The sequence below is a fragment of the Microtus oregoni genome, unplaced genomic scaffold (genome assembly GCF_018167655.1).
Source record: "Microtus oregoni isolate MIOR12 unplaced genomic scaffold, Mior012 000002F_ref0000024, whole genome shotgun sequence".
Taxonomy (NCBI): Eukaryota; Metazoa; Chordata; class Mammalia; order Rodentia; family Cricetidae; genus Microtus; species Microtus oregoni.
In genome coordinates, this window is record NW_024543061.1 from 19,460,834 (window position 1) to 19,479,016 (window position 18,183).

Below are 18,183 nucleotides of genomic sequence, written 5' to 3' on the forward strand. Positions count from 1 at the left end.
AGCTGAGGACATCTCCATGGACACCTGGGATCCCTGATACAAAACCTGGAAACAACCAAGATGCCCCACAATGGAAGAATGGATAAAGAAAGTGTGGAATATAGATGCATTAGAGTACTATGCAGCTGAAAAAAACAATGACATCTTGAATTTTGCATGAAAATGGATGTAAATAGAAAACACTATCCTGAGTTAGATAACCCAGAGCCAAAAAGATGAATATGGTATGTACTCACTCATTTTTGGACTCTAGCCATAAACACAAGCCCAGGGAATCCAAATAACAAGGTGAACCCAAAGAAGAGCATATATAGATCCTTCTGGAAATTGGAAGCAAACAAGATTGCTAGGCAAAAGTTGTGAGCATGGGGTTGGGGGTAGGGGTGCGGGTGAGGTTGGGGGAAGGGGAGCGGGGGAGAGGGAAGGGAGAAGGGAAGGACTGGCAAGAGCTTGGGGGAGTGGGAGTGAAGATGGAGGAAGGGCAGATACAGGAGCAGGGAAGAAGATACCTACATTAAAAAAGTATTTCTGCACAGGAAGAGGCAAGCTCCCCAACCATAAGCTCTCCCTACTCAGTGATAAGTCAAGAAGTGTAACATGGAGGGTCTGCTTGTTAGGGTTTCTGTCCCACCAGATACCCTACAGCCGGCAAGTGCCAAAGAAAATCACACAGAGATCGCCATAAGTTATAAAACTGATTGGCCCATTAGCTCAGGCTTCTTGTTAACTCTTGTAGTTCATATTAACCCATTGTTCTTATCTACATTAGCCACATGGCTCAGTACCTTTCTCAGCAAGGCAGATTACACCTTGCTTCTTCAGTGGTCTGGGCAGGATTGGTGAAGAATGGTCTTCCTCCTTCCCAGCATTCTCCTGTTCTACTTCCTGTCTGGTTTACCTACCTATACTTCCTGCCTGGCCAATCAGTGTTTATTTAAAACACGATTGACAGAATACAGTCAATTCTCACATACCAAAGAAGTAGTTTGGCCTTGGAATTCTGTCCCTTTATTCAATTCATTGGCATCTATAACTCTATACCAAATTATGTTCTGCAGTATCTGAATGACAGAAGAAGGTAGATGTAAGGTGATTTATATGATGCAATTAGAAGTTACAAAAGCAGAGGCAAGGAAATCATTGTAATGCATCACAAGACAACATACCCCAGACATAGCGAGTAGAGGGAAAATAATTTTGAGAAAACAAAGAAACGTGAGGTTGACTTGGCACTGTGAGCTGACACTGAAAAGATGGAAGTATATTATAGTCATAGGAACAAAAGGGAAGAAGGAAGCAAAATGTGCAAGAATAGTCAAATAAAAAATGAGATCAATAACAACCAATGACGGATCAGATGAAGGAGAAGGTACTTCATGGGAAGAAGTAAATAGATACCTGGTACATTCAAAGGCAACTTGAAATATCTCCACATCACAATGATGTGTAGAGCAAGAAGCAGCAGCATTGGGAGGGAGTTGTAGACAGAAGTTTCTGTCCTGCTAGTAGCTCTCAAACACTCTGAAATTCAAAATTAATTCTAAATGTTTGGCCAATAGGTCAGGCTTGTTTTTAACTAGCTCTTAAAACTTAAATTAACTCATTTTATTTTTATTCATCTGTGTGTTATCACATGGCTCATGGCTTGTTACTTAATTCTGTACATGCCCTGTTTACTGTGTGGCTGCCTGGCAACTCCTCTGACTCTGCCCTTTTTTAATTCTATCATTTCAGATTGGTTTCTTTTTTGCCTAGGTTTCTATTTAGCTATTGGTCAGTCATTTTGTTTAATAATATCATTATTATGTTCACAGTGGACAAAAGGATTATTTCACAGCATGGCTAAAAGCAGAGAGGAAAAAGAGAGTTCTGTTTCTGGACTTAGGAGTTACATCCTCTGCCTCAATAAGCTAGGCCCAGTCATCCATCCCCATAAGTTAATTAAAAGAGTTAAACTAACAGTCAAAAGGGAAAAAAAAGGGGGAAACATTAAAAAGTGAAAAAAGGAGATGTGATCAATTTTGTCATATTGGGAAAGAAAAAGACATCCATTGAATTCATCCCCAGTCTGTCTTTTGGATCCTGATATAAGGGTGGTATCTGAATAGAAAGAAAGGAATGCTCAAGACTAAGAAGTTGGGCATGGTGTGGTCTAGTGACCTCCATTTCTGATGTCTAATCCTCCCCTGAAAGTCATCTGAGAAGCTGTAAGGCTTTATCCAGGAAACTGAGTCCTCCTTCAGAAGCACACGAGGCTTCATCAATTTCTTCCATCAGGAGATTACTGGAGAAAATTCTATTGCCTAAGTGTCCATTATTTCTAAAGATGTTATAGAATTGATATGCCTTCTAATAAAGGAAAATATTCTTTAATACTAGTTCACACATATTTCTAGCTAATGCACAGAAGGGAAATTGTCTCAAACAGAAAATTTTACTGGTTTATATAGACAATAGGCTTACACTTTCACATACATTGTCATTCTTAAATTTCTCTCAGATCCCAGCCGCAGGTTACACTTTGAACATTTTACAAAGAGACAGGAGCCTACGAGTCTGTCCACTAGCATGCATAGAAGAATTACACAGTGATGCTATTGCCAGTGATAGAGAGAACACCATTATTGTTCCTTTAAAATAGTTCTTTCAATAGCAGGGTCATCTTGCCCCACCTGGCAGAATTATGCTTTTCCTAATAAGAGCACAGGGAGCTTAATGGCAGACAAGAACTTAATGATAATGAAAACTTTGCTCTCTCTCTCTTTCTCTCTCTCTCTCTCTCTCTCTCTCTTTCTCTCTCTCTCTCTCTCTCTCTCTCTCTCTCTCTCTCTCTCTCTGTGTGTGTGTGTGTGTGTGTATCTTTCTGTGTGTGTTTGTGTGTTATTTTATTTTGGGAAGGAGGTTTCAAGGGCAATGGGTAGAAATGATGGGGTGGGGAGATGAATGAGATCAGCATGCATGAAGTGAAATTCACAAAGAATCAATAAAAAGTCTAATCAATATTATGTTAATCATATACTAAAAAGTTACCATCTGCAAATCAATCCTCTCTCAGCAAATGAATTTGATATGGTGGATCCAAAAGGCAAAAAAGAAAGAAAGGGTTGACTCTTTGGAGTAGTCTCTAGGTTTTGAGAGCATTATGTGGTCTTACTGAAAATTATGTATTTATATATGGTAGTATATTGTTTAGCTGTATAAAGAAAAATTTATCCTGGAATGGGAAACAGACTCATTGAGAAATTGATGGTTGATGGTTGATGGTTTCTTGGGAGGGTAGAGTCAGTTTTCTGTAAGTGTGTAGCTCCTAGTAGGTTACATCCCACTCCAGTGTGTAATTCAACACTCATGAGTAAGTATATGGTCAGCACAAACTGAACTAAGTGTAATATTAGATCCTTGGGCAGCTGAGGAGAGGGTGCCTGAAATGGCCCTATCTTATAGCCATACTGATGAATATCTTGCATATCACCATAGAACCTTCATCTGGTGATGGATGAAGCTAGAGACAGAGACCCACATTGGAGCACTAGACTGCGCTCCCAAGGTCCAAATGAGGAGCAGAGGAGGGAGAACATGAGCAAGGAAGTCAGGACCACAAGAAGTGTGCCCACCCACTGAGACGGTGGGGCTGATCTAATGGGAGCTCACCAAAGCAAGCTGGACTGGGACTGTTGGAGCATATGATTAAACTGGACTCTCTGACGGTGTCGGACAAGGAGGGCTGACTGAGAAGCCAAGGACAATGGCACTGGGTTTTGATCCTACTGCATGTACTGGCTCTGTGGGAGCCTATTCTGTTTGGATGCTCACCTTCCTAGATCTGGATGGAGCAGGGAGGAAATTGGACTTCCCACAGGGCAGGGAATCCTGACTGCTCTTTGGACTGGAGAGGGAGGAGGAGGGAGATGGGGAAGCGGAAGGGAAATGGGAGGAGGGGAGAAGGTGGAAATTTATAATTAAATAAAAAATATAAATAATAAAATAAATAAATAAATAAGATAATATTGGAGGTTAAATACAGGATGGAACTTGGAAAAGCTAGGTTTGAACATGATTAAATACACTGAAAGAAATTATCAAAGTTTTGATAAAATATTATTTAAAGTTTTTAATTTATAAAGTAAGAATGAAATGGAATCATATTACTAAATAATTTTTGTCAGAACTGTAACAGAATTTCTGTTGGCTTGGTCCCAGAGAACTAACAAATAGCCTTAACCCCGCTGGGCCTCACCTGGCCTAGCACAGGAGTTAACACTTAATTCTAATCCATCCTCTGTTTAACAGATACCTTTTGTCGCCCTAGGGGAATCTCGCCTGAGAGTTTCTCAATGTAGGGGGAACCTGGAAAACTGGGGTACCTAATGAATTGAGAATTTGTAATTGGCATTGTATTTTTGGAAGCTTCATTCAGGCTGTTCTGAGCATATGGAAAGCAATCGGTATAATTTTAAATATGGGAAAAATAAAAATGCCCTGGGTTAAGGGGAAATGTTTCAGACAATCCAGGCTAGTGACCGCTGCAGCCACAAAAGGCTAAGTTCATTCTTAAAGTATTTTTGAGCCTTCTTTCAAGGAACTCACATAAATCTGCACCTGTGCAACTCGACACCTGAATTTCATAGAAACTTTTATGCGATTCTCTTCCCATAGCATTCTCAAAAAAGGCAACACTTTGGCTGAGGACATACTGTATTACTTGTGGCACAGGATGTGGAAATGGGGAGGAAAAGAGAGATTGCAGCAAGATTTTTTTTCTGGATACAGAGATGATTCTGTAGGATCCTGCCTTGTATTTATATCATAATGTATTTATCAAAATCCATTTTTTTTTCTGGATAAAGAGATGATTCTGTAGGATCCTGTCTTGTTGTATGTATATCATAATGTATTTATCAAAATCCATTTTTTTTTCTGGATAAAGAGATGATTCTGTAGGATCCTGCCTTGTATTTATATCATAATGTATTTATCAAAATCCATTTTTTTTCTGGATAAAGAGATGATTCTGTAGGATCCTGTCTTGTTGTATGTATATCATAATGTATTTATCAAAATCCATTTTTTTTCTGGATAAAGAGATGATTCTGTAGGATCCTGCCTTGTTGTATGTATATCATAATGTATTTATCAAAATCCATTTTTTTTCTGGATAAAGAGATGATTCTGTAGGATCCTGTCTTGTTGCATGTATATCATAATGTATTTATCAAAATCCAGAGAATGTTCAGGACAGTGTGACTATTCTAATATAAAGTAAGAACTTTGATTAATTTAATCTTTAATTTTAATTCAACTGTAGGCAAAAAACAAACACATAACTGTGAACAGAAGAAAATGTATGCATCAAAGAAAGAAAGTGTGCATGTGGACTGTCTAACAACAATTTCCTCATTTTTTTGTCAATCTAAAATTTAAAAATAAATTATATTCAATATATTAAACATACATTTTTCATTATATAGGTTTGAATTTGAGAATTGGCACCATAGAACATACCCAGGTTAAATGCGGTATGAACTTGTTTCCCAAGGGAACCTGGTATGCATGAATTTTAAATTTGAAAAACTAAGAAAATCTGAAATTTTGGTGAAAACACTAGAATTTTTAAATTTGCTGAAATTTATTCCAGCCATCAAGTCTATAAACCCTGTTTGACTGACTGTGTGCTACTGAGTTAGACGTTTGCCTTGAATTCTTACTGATGCATCCAAATGCCCCCAGAACTTCACTCTGTGTCTTCCCTGGCTAGTTTCTGTCTTATGCTAGAGCATTGTGATCCCCAAGATGATGCAGAGATGAAGTATATAGTTTAGGGTTTCTCATTTCACCCATCACTGCTTTGGCAGTAGACACAAAACCTGAAAAACATCTTCAAATCCAGAACGGAGAATTAATCTATAAAAATTCAATTAACCAGTACAATGCTTGTGGGCTCCTCATGAGACTCAGTCAGAGTTTAACTTACTAGTTGCTTCAACTCTTTTGACTTTTGTAGCCTCGACAACGGCACTAAATAATCAGAATAAACCTAAACGTGTGGCAAACTCAGAGGGTAAATCCAAGTGCTGCATTGTCCCATCACTTTTAGAAACATCCAGATGGACCTCATCTGTGAGTTAAAAGCCCAGGGCCTGGGCATTGGTAGGCTGAGGATAAGCCATCATGCTTTGTGATAACTAAGCCTGCAAAGCAGGTGTCTTTCTTATCTCATTCCTGATATGCTGTATTCTCTGAGACAGAGCCCAGCTGAAGTGATAGAAGGACCTTTGGTACCTGTAGGCTGAGGCTGCTCATTTGTTTTCCAGCCTCCCAGAACTGAAATAATCATATAGAAACTATATTAATTATAATACTGCTTGGCCAATCACTTAAGTGTATTGCTAACTAGCTCTTACATCTTAAATTAACTCATTTACATTATCTTGTATTTTACCATGAGGTTTTTTGGTTTACTGGTAAGGTTCCAGGGCACCTGTCTCCTTTGGCAGGTACATGGCATTTCCTAGACTCTGCTGACTCTCTCCTCCTCTATCTGCTTGCAATTCCTGTCTTGCCCTATTCTGCACTGCAAGAGGCCAAAAGCAGATTCTTTATTAACCAATGGTATTGACAGCATACAGAGGGTAATCCCACACCATCTCCCCTTTTCTGTCTAAATAAATTGGAAGGTTTTAATTTTAACATAGCAAGATTACAAACAAGAAAGCAGTTATCAAGCAAGAATTACAGTCACAATATTTTATCTACTTTATCTTTTATCATAACTAAGGAAAACTATAACCATCTATTCTTCAAGTCCATCAAAGAGCCCAGAAGGATCCAATATTATCTGAGTAAACATAAAGTATGTTGTAAGAAACTTCTAAAATCTCTAGAATTGACAGAGACATCTTGCTGCCTGGACAGTCACCCAAAGTTCTTCTGTAACTTTGGGACACCCATCTTCAGCCTACAGACCCATAATATCTGATAGACTTTTCCTTTTCCATGAAGCAGGACATTTGAATATCTTTAATGCCTTAATTTTTCTCTGTTGCCTCCCTTCCCTTCTTCTTCCCTTCAACGCTCTTGTATGGTCCCTATGCTCCTAATTTACTCAGGAGATCTTGTCATTTTTTCTATTTCCCATGTAGATTAGGTCTGTATATGTTCCTCCTAGGGTCCTCATTATTGTCTAGGTTCTCTGAGATTGTGAATTGTAGGCGGGTTTTCTTTGTTTTATGTCTAAAAGCCACTTATGAATGATAGACATGCCTTATAGTCAGAGTGGAGTGTTAAGACTCCCATTATTTGTGCGTAGGGTTTAATGTGTGATTTAAGTTTTAGAAATGTTCTTTTATATATAAGGGTACTCTTGTATTTGGGGCATAGATGGTCAGTATTGAGGTTTTTCTCTTGATGGATTTTTTATGTTAGTAATATGGAATGTCTGGTGTGGGATTCACCTCTGTATGCTGTGAATACCGTTGGTGAATAAAGGAAATGCTTTATAGGGCAGAACTTAGGTAGGTAGTGAAAATTAAGCTGAATTCTGGGAGAGAGGAGGTGGAGTTATAGAGAAGCCATGTTGCCCCACCAGAGACAGATGCTTGAATCTTTACCCTGTAAGCCACAGCCCCATGGTAATACACAGATTAACAGAAATGGGTTAAATTAAGATATAAGTGTTAGCCAATAAGAAATTAGAGCTAATAGGTCAAGCAGTGATTTAATTAATATAGTTTCTGTGTGCATACTTCAGGGCTGAGCAGCTGGAAACCAATAAACATCCTTACTACAACAAATGTCCTTCTTTGTCTCTTTTGATTTGTTTAGTTTTAAGTCAATCTTGTTAGATATTAGAATAGCTATACCAGGCTTTGGAAAAAATTTTCCCAACCCTTTACTCTGAGTGATATCTATCTTTGAGGTCGAGGTGTGTTTTTTGTATGCAGCAGAAGGATGGGTTCCGTTTTTGTATGCAATCTGTTAGCCTGTGTCTCTTTTTAGGTGAGTTGAGTCCATTTATATTAAAGGATATTAATGACCGGTGATTGCTATCTCCTGTTATTCTATTTTTGTTGGTGATGTTATTTTGTGTGTTTTTCTCTTCTTTGGGATTTGCTGCTGTGAGATCATCAATTATCTGTTTTTGTGGATGTAGCTAACTTTTTGGGGTTGGAGTGTTTTTTATAGTACTTTGTGTAGGGCTGAGTTTATGGCTAGGTATTGGTTAAATCTGGTTCTGTCATGGAACATCTTGTTTTGCCCTTCTATGGTGATTAAAAGTATTGCTGGTTATAGTAGTCTGGGTTGGCATCCATGGTCACTTAATGTCTGCATAATGCCTTACCAGAACTTCCTGGCTTTCATTGTTTACATTGAGAAATCAGTAATTCTGATAGGTCTACCTTTATATGTTTCTTGGCCTTTTTTCCTTTGAGATTCTTAAAATTCTTTCTTTATTCTGTATGTTTATGGTTTTGGTTATTATATGGTGAGGTGACTTTTTTTTGATTCAGTCTATTCAGTGTTCTGTAAGTTTCTTTTATTGTCATAGGCATATCTTTCTTTACATTAGGAAATTTTTCTTCTATGATTTTGTTTAATATATTTTCTATACTTTTGAGTTGAATTTCTTTTCCTCTTCTATTCCTATTATTCTTGGGTTTGGCTTTTCATGGTGTCTCATATTTCCTGGATATTTTGTGTCAAGATTTTGTTAGATTTAATGTTTCCTTTGACCAATGAGTCTATTTCCTCTATTGTATCTTCAGTGCTTAAGATTCATTTTCCATCTCTTGTATTCTGCTGGTTATGCTTGCATTTCTGGTTCCTGATCATTTTCTCATAATTTATGTTTCTATAATTGCCTTGGCTTATGTTTTCTTTATTGTCTCTATTTTATTTTTCAAGTCTTGAATAGTTTCTTTCATTTTTTTGATTGCTTTTTCTTGTTTTTTTTTTAAGGGATTTGTTGATTTCTTCCAATATTTTGTTCGTGTTTTCCTCCATTTCCTTGATGGAAATTTTTATTTCCTCTTCGAGGACCTCAAACATTCTCCTAAAGTTATTTTTAGGTCATTTTCTTTGCTTCATCTATATTGGGTTGCCCAAGTCTTGATGTTGTAGGGCCACTAGTTTTTATTGGTATTGTGTTGTTCTTTGTGGTATTATGTGTTTTCTTACTTTTTTCTACCCATCATTTCCTCTGATTGGTATAGTTGAGTCTGTGTGACTCTGGTGATCAATCTTCCAGATGACAATGGATCCAAGGCTCAGATGGTTACTCCTTGTGGTACAGTCAGGGTCACAATTCCAGTCTCCCTTTTCATTACTCCTTGTTCCTGGAGGTTGCTCTTTGCTCTCAGGATACACTCTGAAATACGAGAAGTCATTTGGGACTGCTCCCACAGAGATTGCTTGTTGGTGTTTTTTATGCTGAGGTTGCTGCCTTGGACCTGCTCTGGCAGAGGTAGCTGGCTCAGGCCTGCTCCTGTGGAGGTCATTGGATCGGGCCTGCTCCAATAGATGTTGCTGGCTCAGGACTGCTTTTTCAGATGTTGCTAATTTATTCTGGTCCTGGTCCTGCAGAGTTAATTCTCTGACTTGAGCTTTCTCCCTTGGTGGTTGCTCCCTTGTACCTGCTCCTGAAAAGTTCGCTGCCTCAGGCCTGTTCTGGCAAAAGTCACTGGCTCAGGCCTGTTTCTGTAGCTGTCCCTGGCCTGGGCTGGCTCTCTAGGAGGTCCCTGTCTTGGGTCCAGTCTGATAAAATTCTCTGGCTCAGGCCTATTTTCTCAGCAGTCCCAGACTAATTAATGCCTAGACCTGCAGAGTTTTCTGGCTCCAGCCTACTCCTTCAGAGTAGCCAGACCAGGAGTACTCTTAAGATGCTAAGTAGCTTGGTCACAGAGGCCTTGGATGCTGGCTCTGCCTCTTTTAAGCTTTCAATATGGCAAAGGTACCTTACTGCTAGCTCTGGAATCACTGGGTGGGAACCACACTCACCATCTCAACTCTGGTAAGCACTTGGTCCATTGTGCCACCAAGTAACTTGTAGCATGCTACCCACAAATCCTTTTCAAGTGTTTGCCCTCCTGAAAGAGCCAGAGCTGTTCATGCAACTGGCTTAAACCTGAAAGCCTTCTTAAAGGAGATGTACAGCTTTTGATGCTACTGCTGAGTCAGGAAGCCTTTTCTTAAAAGAATAGTGCCTCTGTTTGCTAGTAAACAGAGCCCACCAGAGAAAATGCTGCTACTAAAAAGCTTAACTCTCTCTCTCTCTCTCTCTCTCTCTCTCTCTCTCTCTGTGTGTGTGTGTGTGTGTGTGTGTGTGTGTGTGTCTAGAATTCCTTCCCATGCTCTCTCAGGTTTTATGTGGATGTAGTTAGTCTACATTGGCACACCATTCTGTAGATGGAGGCTGCTCAGACATGAAATAATCACACAGAAACAATATTAGTTGTGATACTCTTTGGCCAATAGCTTAAGTATATTTCTAGCTAGCTCTTACATCTTAAATTAACCCATTTCTATTATTTTATATTTTACTATGAGGCTGTGGTTTACTGTTATCAGCAGCACATGGGCATCTTTCTCCTTTGGTGACTACATAGTGGCTCCTTGACTCTGCCTACCCTTTCCTCCTCTATCTGTAATTTCCACCTTGCTCTATTCTGTATTGCATTAGGCCCTAAACAGATACTTTATTAACCAGTGGTATTCATGGAATTCCCCCACCAGGTATCTAAAATATTGATATTGTTATGGAGTTGGTCTTTTGTGAACTTGTTTTAACATTCTATCCTAAACAAACAAGCAAACAAACAAATAAGGGGATATGCAGAAAAAAGTTGAACACTTCCAGTAATAACAAAATTCAGGGTATCAGTGGACATGAGTGGTTGGTATAAACATGCATTTTCAATTTACATTTTTGGATGCAGTAAAAAAAAAGGAATATAGGTTCCTTGTTTATTTTGCAATAGCACTCTCAGTGCCCAATATGCTACCTGACACTGTAACTATGCACAAAGTATAAATAAGATTTGCAAACAAAACAAAATAGGAATAAGAAGAAAAAAACCTTAGCCACATTTAGTAATAAAAACTTACAGCACATATTCAAGGGCTGTTTCACCAGCAGAAAGTTTTCTTAACTAAGTAGTAACACTTTCCTGACATAATGTATGTGTGGACATAAACTCTCAAGAGCTTACAAAGTTACAAAAGCTATCAAAAGTTTATAAACTCTTTACAAATTAAGAGTTCAGTGGACAATGGGCCCTATTGAGCAAGGCAGTCAACTGAACTGTCTCCCTTCCACAGTGGAACATGGTGGTGGCCATTTATCTTCTGTGGAGAAAGTATCTGTAAATTTGTTATATTTGTGTTTGAATCCACTGAGATTTTAAGATATTTGAGGATAAGCTAATAAGCCTGTGTCTTTTTCTATCTTTTCACTACCCGTGACACATTTCCATTTTGACTATTCACTACATTTTTATTTGTGTGTAGGTTTGGGCAGAGGTACATGTGTGGAAGTCAGAGGATAATCTATGGGAATCAAATCAGTTCTTGCCTTCTACCAGGGGTTCCTAGGCATCAAACTCAGGTTGGAAAGGCTTGGCAGAAATCTATTGAGCACTCTTGCCAGCCTATATCCTAGTGTTTTAGAAACCCTAGTATTAATTATTTATAAGCATAGTATGACACAGAAGATGGAGAGATATGGAGGGAGGGAAAAAGGAAGAATGAAGGAACAGAGGTAAAAAAAGACAAGAAAGAGATAAATGACAAATGAGACTAGTAAACATTTCTCTTTTGAAACAAGTTTTTTTGGAAAAATTAAGACTCATGTCTCACAAAACATTTGGCAAAGACTTTTAATGCATAGTCATTGATCTGTGGATGTGTTTCATGAGGTCACTGCTAGGTGGAAAATTTCCTCCAGAAGATGCCTTGAAGATCAGTGGCCAACTGCCTGGCTGTATGGAAGTTCATTGAGTTGGGGATCCAGGGTGCTTTCCCATAGTTACTTTCAAAGTACAGGATTTGTGATTTTATTTGATTCTTCAGCTACTTTATACATCTGCATTTGTCAAGAAAAAAGGATTCAAAGCTCTGATGTCTATCTGAGGCATATGAGTAGGGCTAGAAAAGAAGACACAATTAGGGTGAAAAGATATGGTGGGAGCCAAGGGGCTAGGTATGCAACAAGAAAAACAAGAAAACAAGGCAGGTATAGAAAACGCACCTTCCCTGGCACTCTTTGTTGGTAGCCTTTTACTTCTGGCCTACAGCTTGCATTTAATTTGAATCTTATTAACGTGAGGAATCTAGCACGCCAGCCTGATCCCCTCCCTTCCTGGGCTTAATTTTAAAAGTCTGCAAGTTGAATTAATGGTTTTGCAGAAGAGGACGATTTCTTCCCCAGCAAGATAAGTGCCAAGGTTATTTGCAGAAGTAACAGCCTGGAAAAAGAACAAATGTGGCCTTTGCCTGTAGAAAGAAAAAAAAATTGTCCTGGGTGAGAGAGCAGTGGAACATCAAAGAACATTTTTTCAAAGTAATGATTCAAAATGTTATACAGTGAATTCTGTATATGACCTTTCACTAATTTATCTGATCAAGACTAAGATGAACACGTATAAGTCTCTCTCTCTCTCTCTCTCTCTCTCTCTCTCTCTCTCTCTCACACACACACACACACACACACACACACACACACACAGACACACACACACACACACACAGAGAGAGAGAGAGAGAGAGAGAGAGAGAGAGAGAGAGTATACCTGGGTGCTCACTGTGACATGAATACAATAATGAATCAGTAAGTGGTATGTTCTAAAAGAGAACTATTAAATAAATTATAGAGTCATTTAAAAAAACTAGAGTGCTCTGTGCCAACAAAGAGGCCCACCATTACATTTAGCAAAATGGACAATTGTGTTCTTGACATGATGAATAGAAAACGGAGACTACAAAACAGCGTGAAAAGAGTAAGTGAATTTTTATTCAAAATTCAAACTGAGTTTAATCCTTCTGGCATTCTGTAAAATTGGTGTTGTTAGCTCTTTTTCAGTCCAAGTTCCCTAATTGTTATTCTGCTCTTGGCTTAGCACCATAGAGGGAAGGATTATGAAAGGGTTTGAATGGTTTTGGAAAGAGACAACTAGTTTAGAATACTTGCCATCTTTTAGGAGTTATGCTAAATATTTTCTGTGGATTGAATTGTGCTCCCCTCCCCCAATTCACTGTGAAACCCCAAATACCCAGATCTCTTCTCTGGTTAGCAGAAAATTTCTACAAGGTTAAAGGATCATTTAAAAAAAGTGACTTTATACTACAGAAGTAATGCCTTGGAAGATGGAAGACCTATCATATATTAGATACACACACACACACATGTATGTATATCACTCTTTGCCATCTTTGAGCAGGAAAGAACTTGTCACTGATTTTGGACTTCCCATTCTATAAAACTATGAAAGTATTCTACCTAGGGCTTAGAGTTATAGGTTATTTTTGAGCCACCAAGTATGGACTCTACAAATCAGATTTGAATCTACAATTGAATCTTCTACAGTAGGAGACATAGATGTGTTACATTTGTTTATGTTGCAGAATATTACTTTAATTTTGTTAAGGTGTGTTATATTTCTTTATGCAGCATATTTCATGATGTAAAGATGTGTTGCTTTGCCTGCCTAAGGTACTTGATTGCTCTAATAAAAACCTGCACAGTCAATAGCTTCACAGTTGAGGAAGAGATAATAAATAGGAGGAGGAATCTTGACTGGAAAGAGAACAAGAGGGGGGGGAGACGAGGGAGATGCTTGGGACTAGCCAGCCAGGGAGCCAACATCCAGTCAGACAAGGAGTAGGACATATAGAATAAAAGAAAGATAAAAAGCCCCGAGTCAAACCAAAGACAAAGGAAAACAAGTTATGTTATAAGAGCTAGCAAGAAACGAGCATAAAACAAAACTGAACATTTGTAACTAATAATAAGTCTACTTGTCATTATTTGGGAGCCGGTTGGTAGCCCCCAAAGAAAACCTGTTACATGTGAGTAACAGCCCTTAACTACTAAGCCATCTTTCTAACCCCTTATACTCTCCTTTTTTGATATAGAAGACAACACCAATTAAAATCAGCAGTTCCATACCATTTTATTCAATTCTACAAATAATTCTCTATATTCTCCATTATTATCATCCTATGAATCTTGCCTTTTCCAAAATGGGTTTTCATGTGAGCCAGCTGTAACTCTTCTGGGCACTAACCCAAAGGAATCCCTGTCTTACCACAGGGACAATCATGTCTCCATTTATTGCTGCTTTATTCACAATAGCAAGCAATTGCAACCAACCTAGACATCCTACAACAGATGAACAGATAGTGTTGATGTGTGCAATGGGGTTTGATGTATCTTTAAGAAAAAAAATGAACATTTCAGAAATATGGATGGATTTGAAAATTATACATTAAACAAGGTGACATAAATTGAGAAAGACAAGACCTGCATACTCTCTTGTGTTATGTACATCCTAGTTTTTAATGTATCAATGTAGATATGTAAATGGGTATAAAATGTATGTGAACCCTGAAACCTAGAAATGACCAAAAGAGAGTAGAAATGGAAGCTGTGGAAGTGGGGAAGGGAAGGGAGCCTGTAGACCTGAAAAGAGACCAGGAGAGTTAACAAGGGAGGGTGTCGAGAAAATGAGTGGTTAGGAGAATCTATTAAAATATACTTTGTCCAAAAATGCCATAATGATATCTAATATCTTGCAGGCTAATCTATCTAATAAAACTTAAAAAATGAAAAGACACAGTTTAGAGATTCATTCAAGCTCTTGAAGACTGAGGGTAAAGTAGAAAGTCATATCTGTTTCTTGCAAGTCCAGGCTCTTTCAAAGCACTAAGATGTAAGAAACAAGGCTTTTCAAATGTGTTTATTTTTCTTTTAAAACCGAGGGGGGGGACTTAATCGGGGGAGGGGGAGGGAAATGGGAAGTGGTTGTGGGGACGAGGCAGAATTCCTTAATAAATAAATAAATTTAAAAAATAAAAAAAAACTACTTTAAAAATTGTGTTGTTTATTTTGTGTGTGAGAGTGAGAAAGAGACAGATAGACAGAAACACAGGGATAGACTGAGTGACAGAGAGAGGGAGGGAGAGAGAGAAAGAGCCTGCATATGCTACAGCAGGTGGAAGTCAGAAGACAACTTACAAGAGCCAGTTCTCTCCTTCCACCATGTGGATCCCAACGACAGGACTCGGGTCACCAATCCTGGTGGCATAGGTGCTTTTCCAGCCACTTGCCTAGTCCTATAGGTGTTTCTTCAAAACAGGAAGTAACAATGATCTTTGGTTAATCTGCCTTGTCTCCAGAATGATGGGTGGTAGTTTCTCTGATGTTCAGCATCGGTTTTTTAATACCTTTTCCTCTGTTATTTTCTTCATCTTTTGTGCCATGTTTCTCTATATCCTGTTTTGAAAATACCCATGTTACTCAGCTTACTTTCAGGTTTTCTTATAAGGAGATGTGTCAGGGTGCTATGCTAAGAAGCAGAAGATATGTGATGTGTAATTATGTGAGCTGACTAGACTGTTTAATGTGATTCCCACACATTTATTTGCTCAGCTATTGTTTGGGCTGTGGCTCTGAGAGTATTTCTCAATATCAGGAATTTGATAGAAGTGTGAGCAGAACAGATTGCCCTCTCTCTTGTGAGCCAGCTTTACCTAGTCAGTGAGTTTGACTAGTTCAAAACGACTGCTCCAGTTTGAGGATAAATAGCACTCCTCCTTGCCTGCCTACCTTGAGCTGGGATGTCAGATAGTTTCTGCAGTATGTTATCCACTCACCACAACTCTCAGGACTGCTAGGATTCAGACTGGAACAACGCTTTTGTTTGTTTTGAGACACTAATTTGCTTGCAATACATTTTGGGATGAGTCAGCTTCCAAAATTGTATGAACTTGTGCCTTATGATAAATGTTTTCCTCTAACTACTTGAATTCTCTTAAATCAGCATATCTGGAGTACAGTTTCCCTTTCAGTCAAAATTTAGAATTAGGATGGGCTCAGAACACAATCTAATTTGATTTGCTTGATGTTCTCACGCAGTATATCTGGTCTTCAGAAAGTGGCTCTTAGTGACAGTGTCCTTTGCTTTACATAATTACACATCACATATCTTCTGCTTCTCAGCATAGCACCCTGACACATCTCCTTAGAAGACAACCTGAAAGTAAGCTGAGTAACATGGGTATTTTCAAAACAGGATATAGAGAAACATGGCAGTGTGGCGGTTTCTCAGGAAATTCGGGAACAACCTACCCCTGGACCCAGCAATACCACTCTTGGGAATATACCCAAGAGATGCCCTATCATACAACAAAAGTATTTGCTCAACTATGTTCATAGCAGCATTGTTTATTTGTATTTAGTACTGTATTTAAAATTATCTCTTTGTGGCCCCACATAATTTTTATAGTTAAGAAATTTTTTTACAGTCTCTACCATTATTTCAATTTTCTGTGATTTACAATATTGCAATGAAATTATAAATGTATACATACAGAATATATATATATATATATCTTTTTCAAATATTTTCTTTCTCACAATAAAAATGAATAATTTTGAGGACAGAAAACAGTGAAAAGAAGCAAATATGAGGTAAGGAAAAAATGAAGGCAAGTAAAAGACATTTTTATAAGTAGTCAATAAAATGTGTTACGATATATAAATAACTCTGTATTTCATTTCACATTTGACATTGATAGGAATAAGAGGGAGGAGATCAGAAGCAAAAAAACAGCAAATTTCAAACAAAACAAAGGACAATCTGAGGTTGTATATTGTGTCCTCTGCTGTGTTAAACACCATGACCCAAAGCAACTTATAAAAGAGGATATCAGAGCTTACAATTCCAGAAAAAGAGTTCATAATGGTAGGGAAGTCATGGCATCAGTAGGCTAGAGCAGGAAGCTGAGCGATCACATCTCAATCGCCAAACAGAGAGCAAGCTATAAACTCTCAGAGCCCACCCCCATCTTATTTGTTTTGAGACAAGGTCTTATACTACATTAAAAGCTCACAATTCAGGTAGACACGCTGTCCAGATCTCACTGTCTTCAACTTCCAGTGTTGGCATTATAGGCATGGACCACACAACTGTCCTGGGAATGTAAACTCATGTCCTAGGACTTGTGAAGCAAGCACTTTTTCATAACATCATCTTCCCAGTCCCCTCAATTATTTATGTCTTCTATGTCACAAGAGCCATTCTGACAGGTGTAAGATGGTATCTTAAAGTTGTCTTGATTTGCATTTCCCTGATCGCTAAGGAAGTTGAGCATGACCTTAAGTGTCTTTTGGCCATTTGAACTTCTTCTGTTGAGAATTCTCTGTTAGCTCAGTGCCCCATTTTATAATTGGGTTGATTAGCCTTTTACGGTCAAGTTTCTTGAGTTCTTTATATATTTTGGAGATCAGACCTTTGTCAGTTGCGGGGTTGGTGAAGATCTTCTCCCAGCCAGTGGGCTGCCTTTTTGTCTTAGTGACAGGAAGCACCCTAGATGCCCTTCAATGGAAGAATGGATGAAGAAAGTATGGAATATATACATATTAGAGTACTACTCAGCAGTAAAAAACAAGGACTTCTTGAATTTTGCATGCAAATGGATGGAAATAGAAAACACTATCCTGAGTGAGGTAAGCCAGACCCAAAAAGAGGAACATGGGATGTACTCACTCATATTTGGTTTCTAGCCATAAATAAAGGACATTGAGCCTATAATTAGTGATCCTAGAAAAGCTAAATAAGGAGAACCCAAAGAAAAACATATAGGCATCCTCCTGAATATTAACCTTCATCAGGCGATGAAAGGAGACAGAGACAGAGACCCATATTGGAGCACTGGACAGAAATCTCAAGGTCCAAATCAGGAGCAGAAGGAGAAAGAGCACGAGCAAGGAACTTAGGACCGCGAGGGGTGCACCCATACACTGAGACAATGGGGATGTCCTATTGGGAACTCACCAAGGCCAGCTGGCCAGGGTCTGAAAAAACCTGGGATAAAAATGGACTTGCTGAACATAGTGGACAATGAGGACTACAGAGAACTCAAGAACAATGGCAATGGGTTTTTGATCCTACTGCACATACTGGCTTTGTG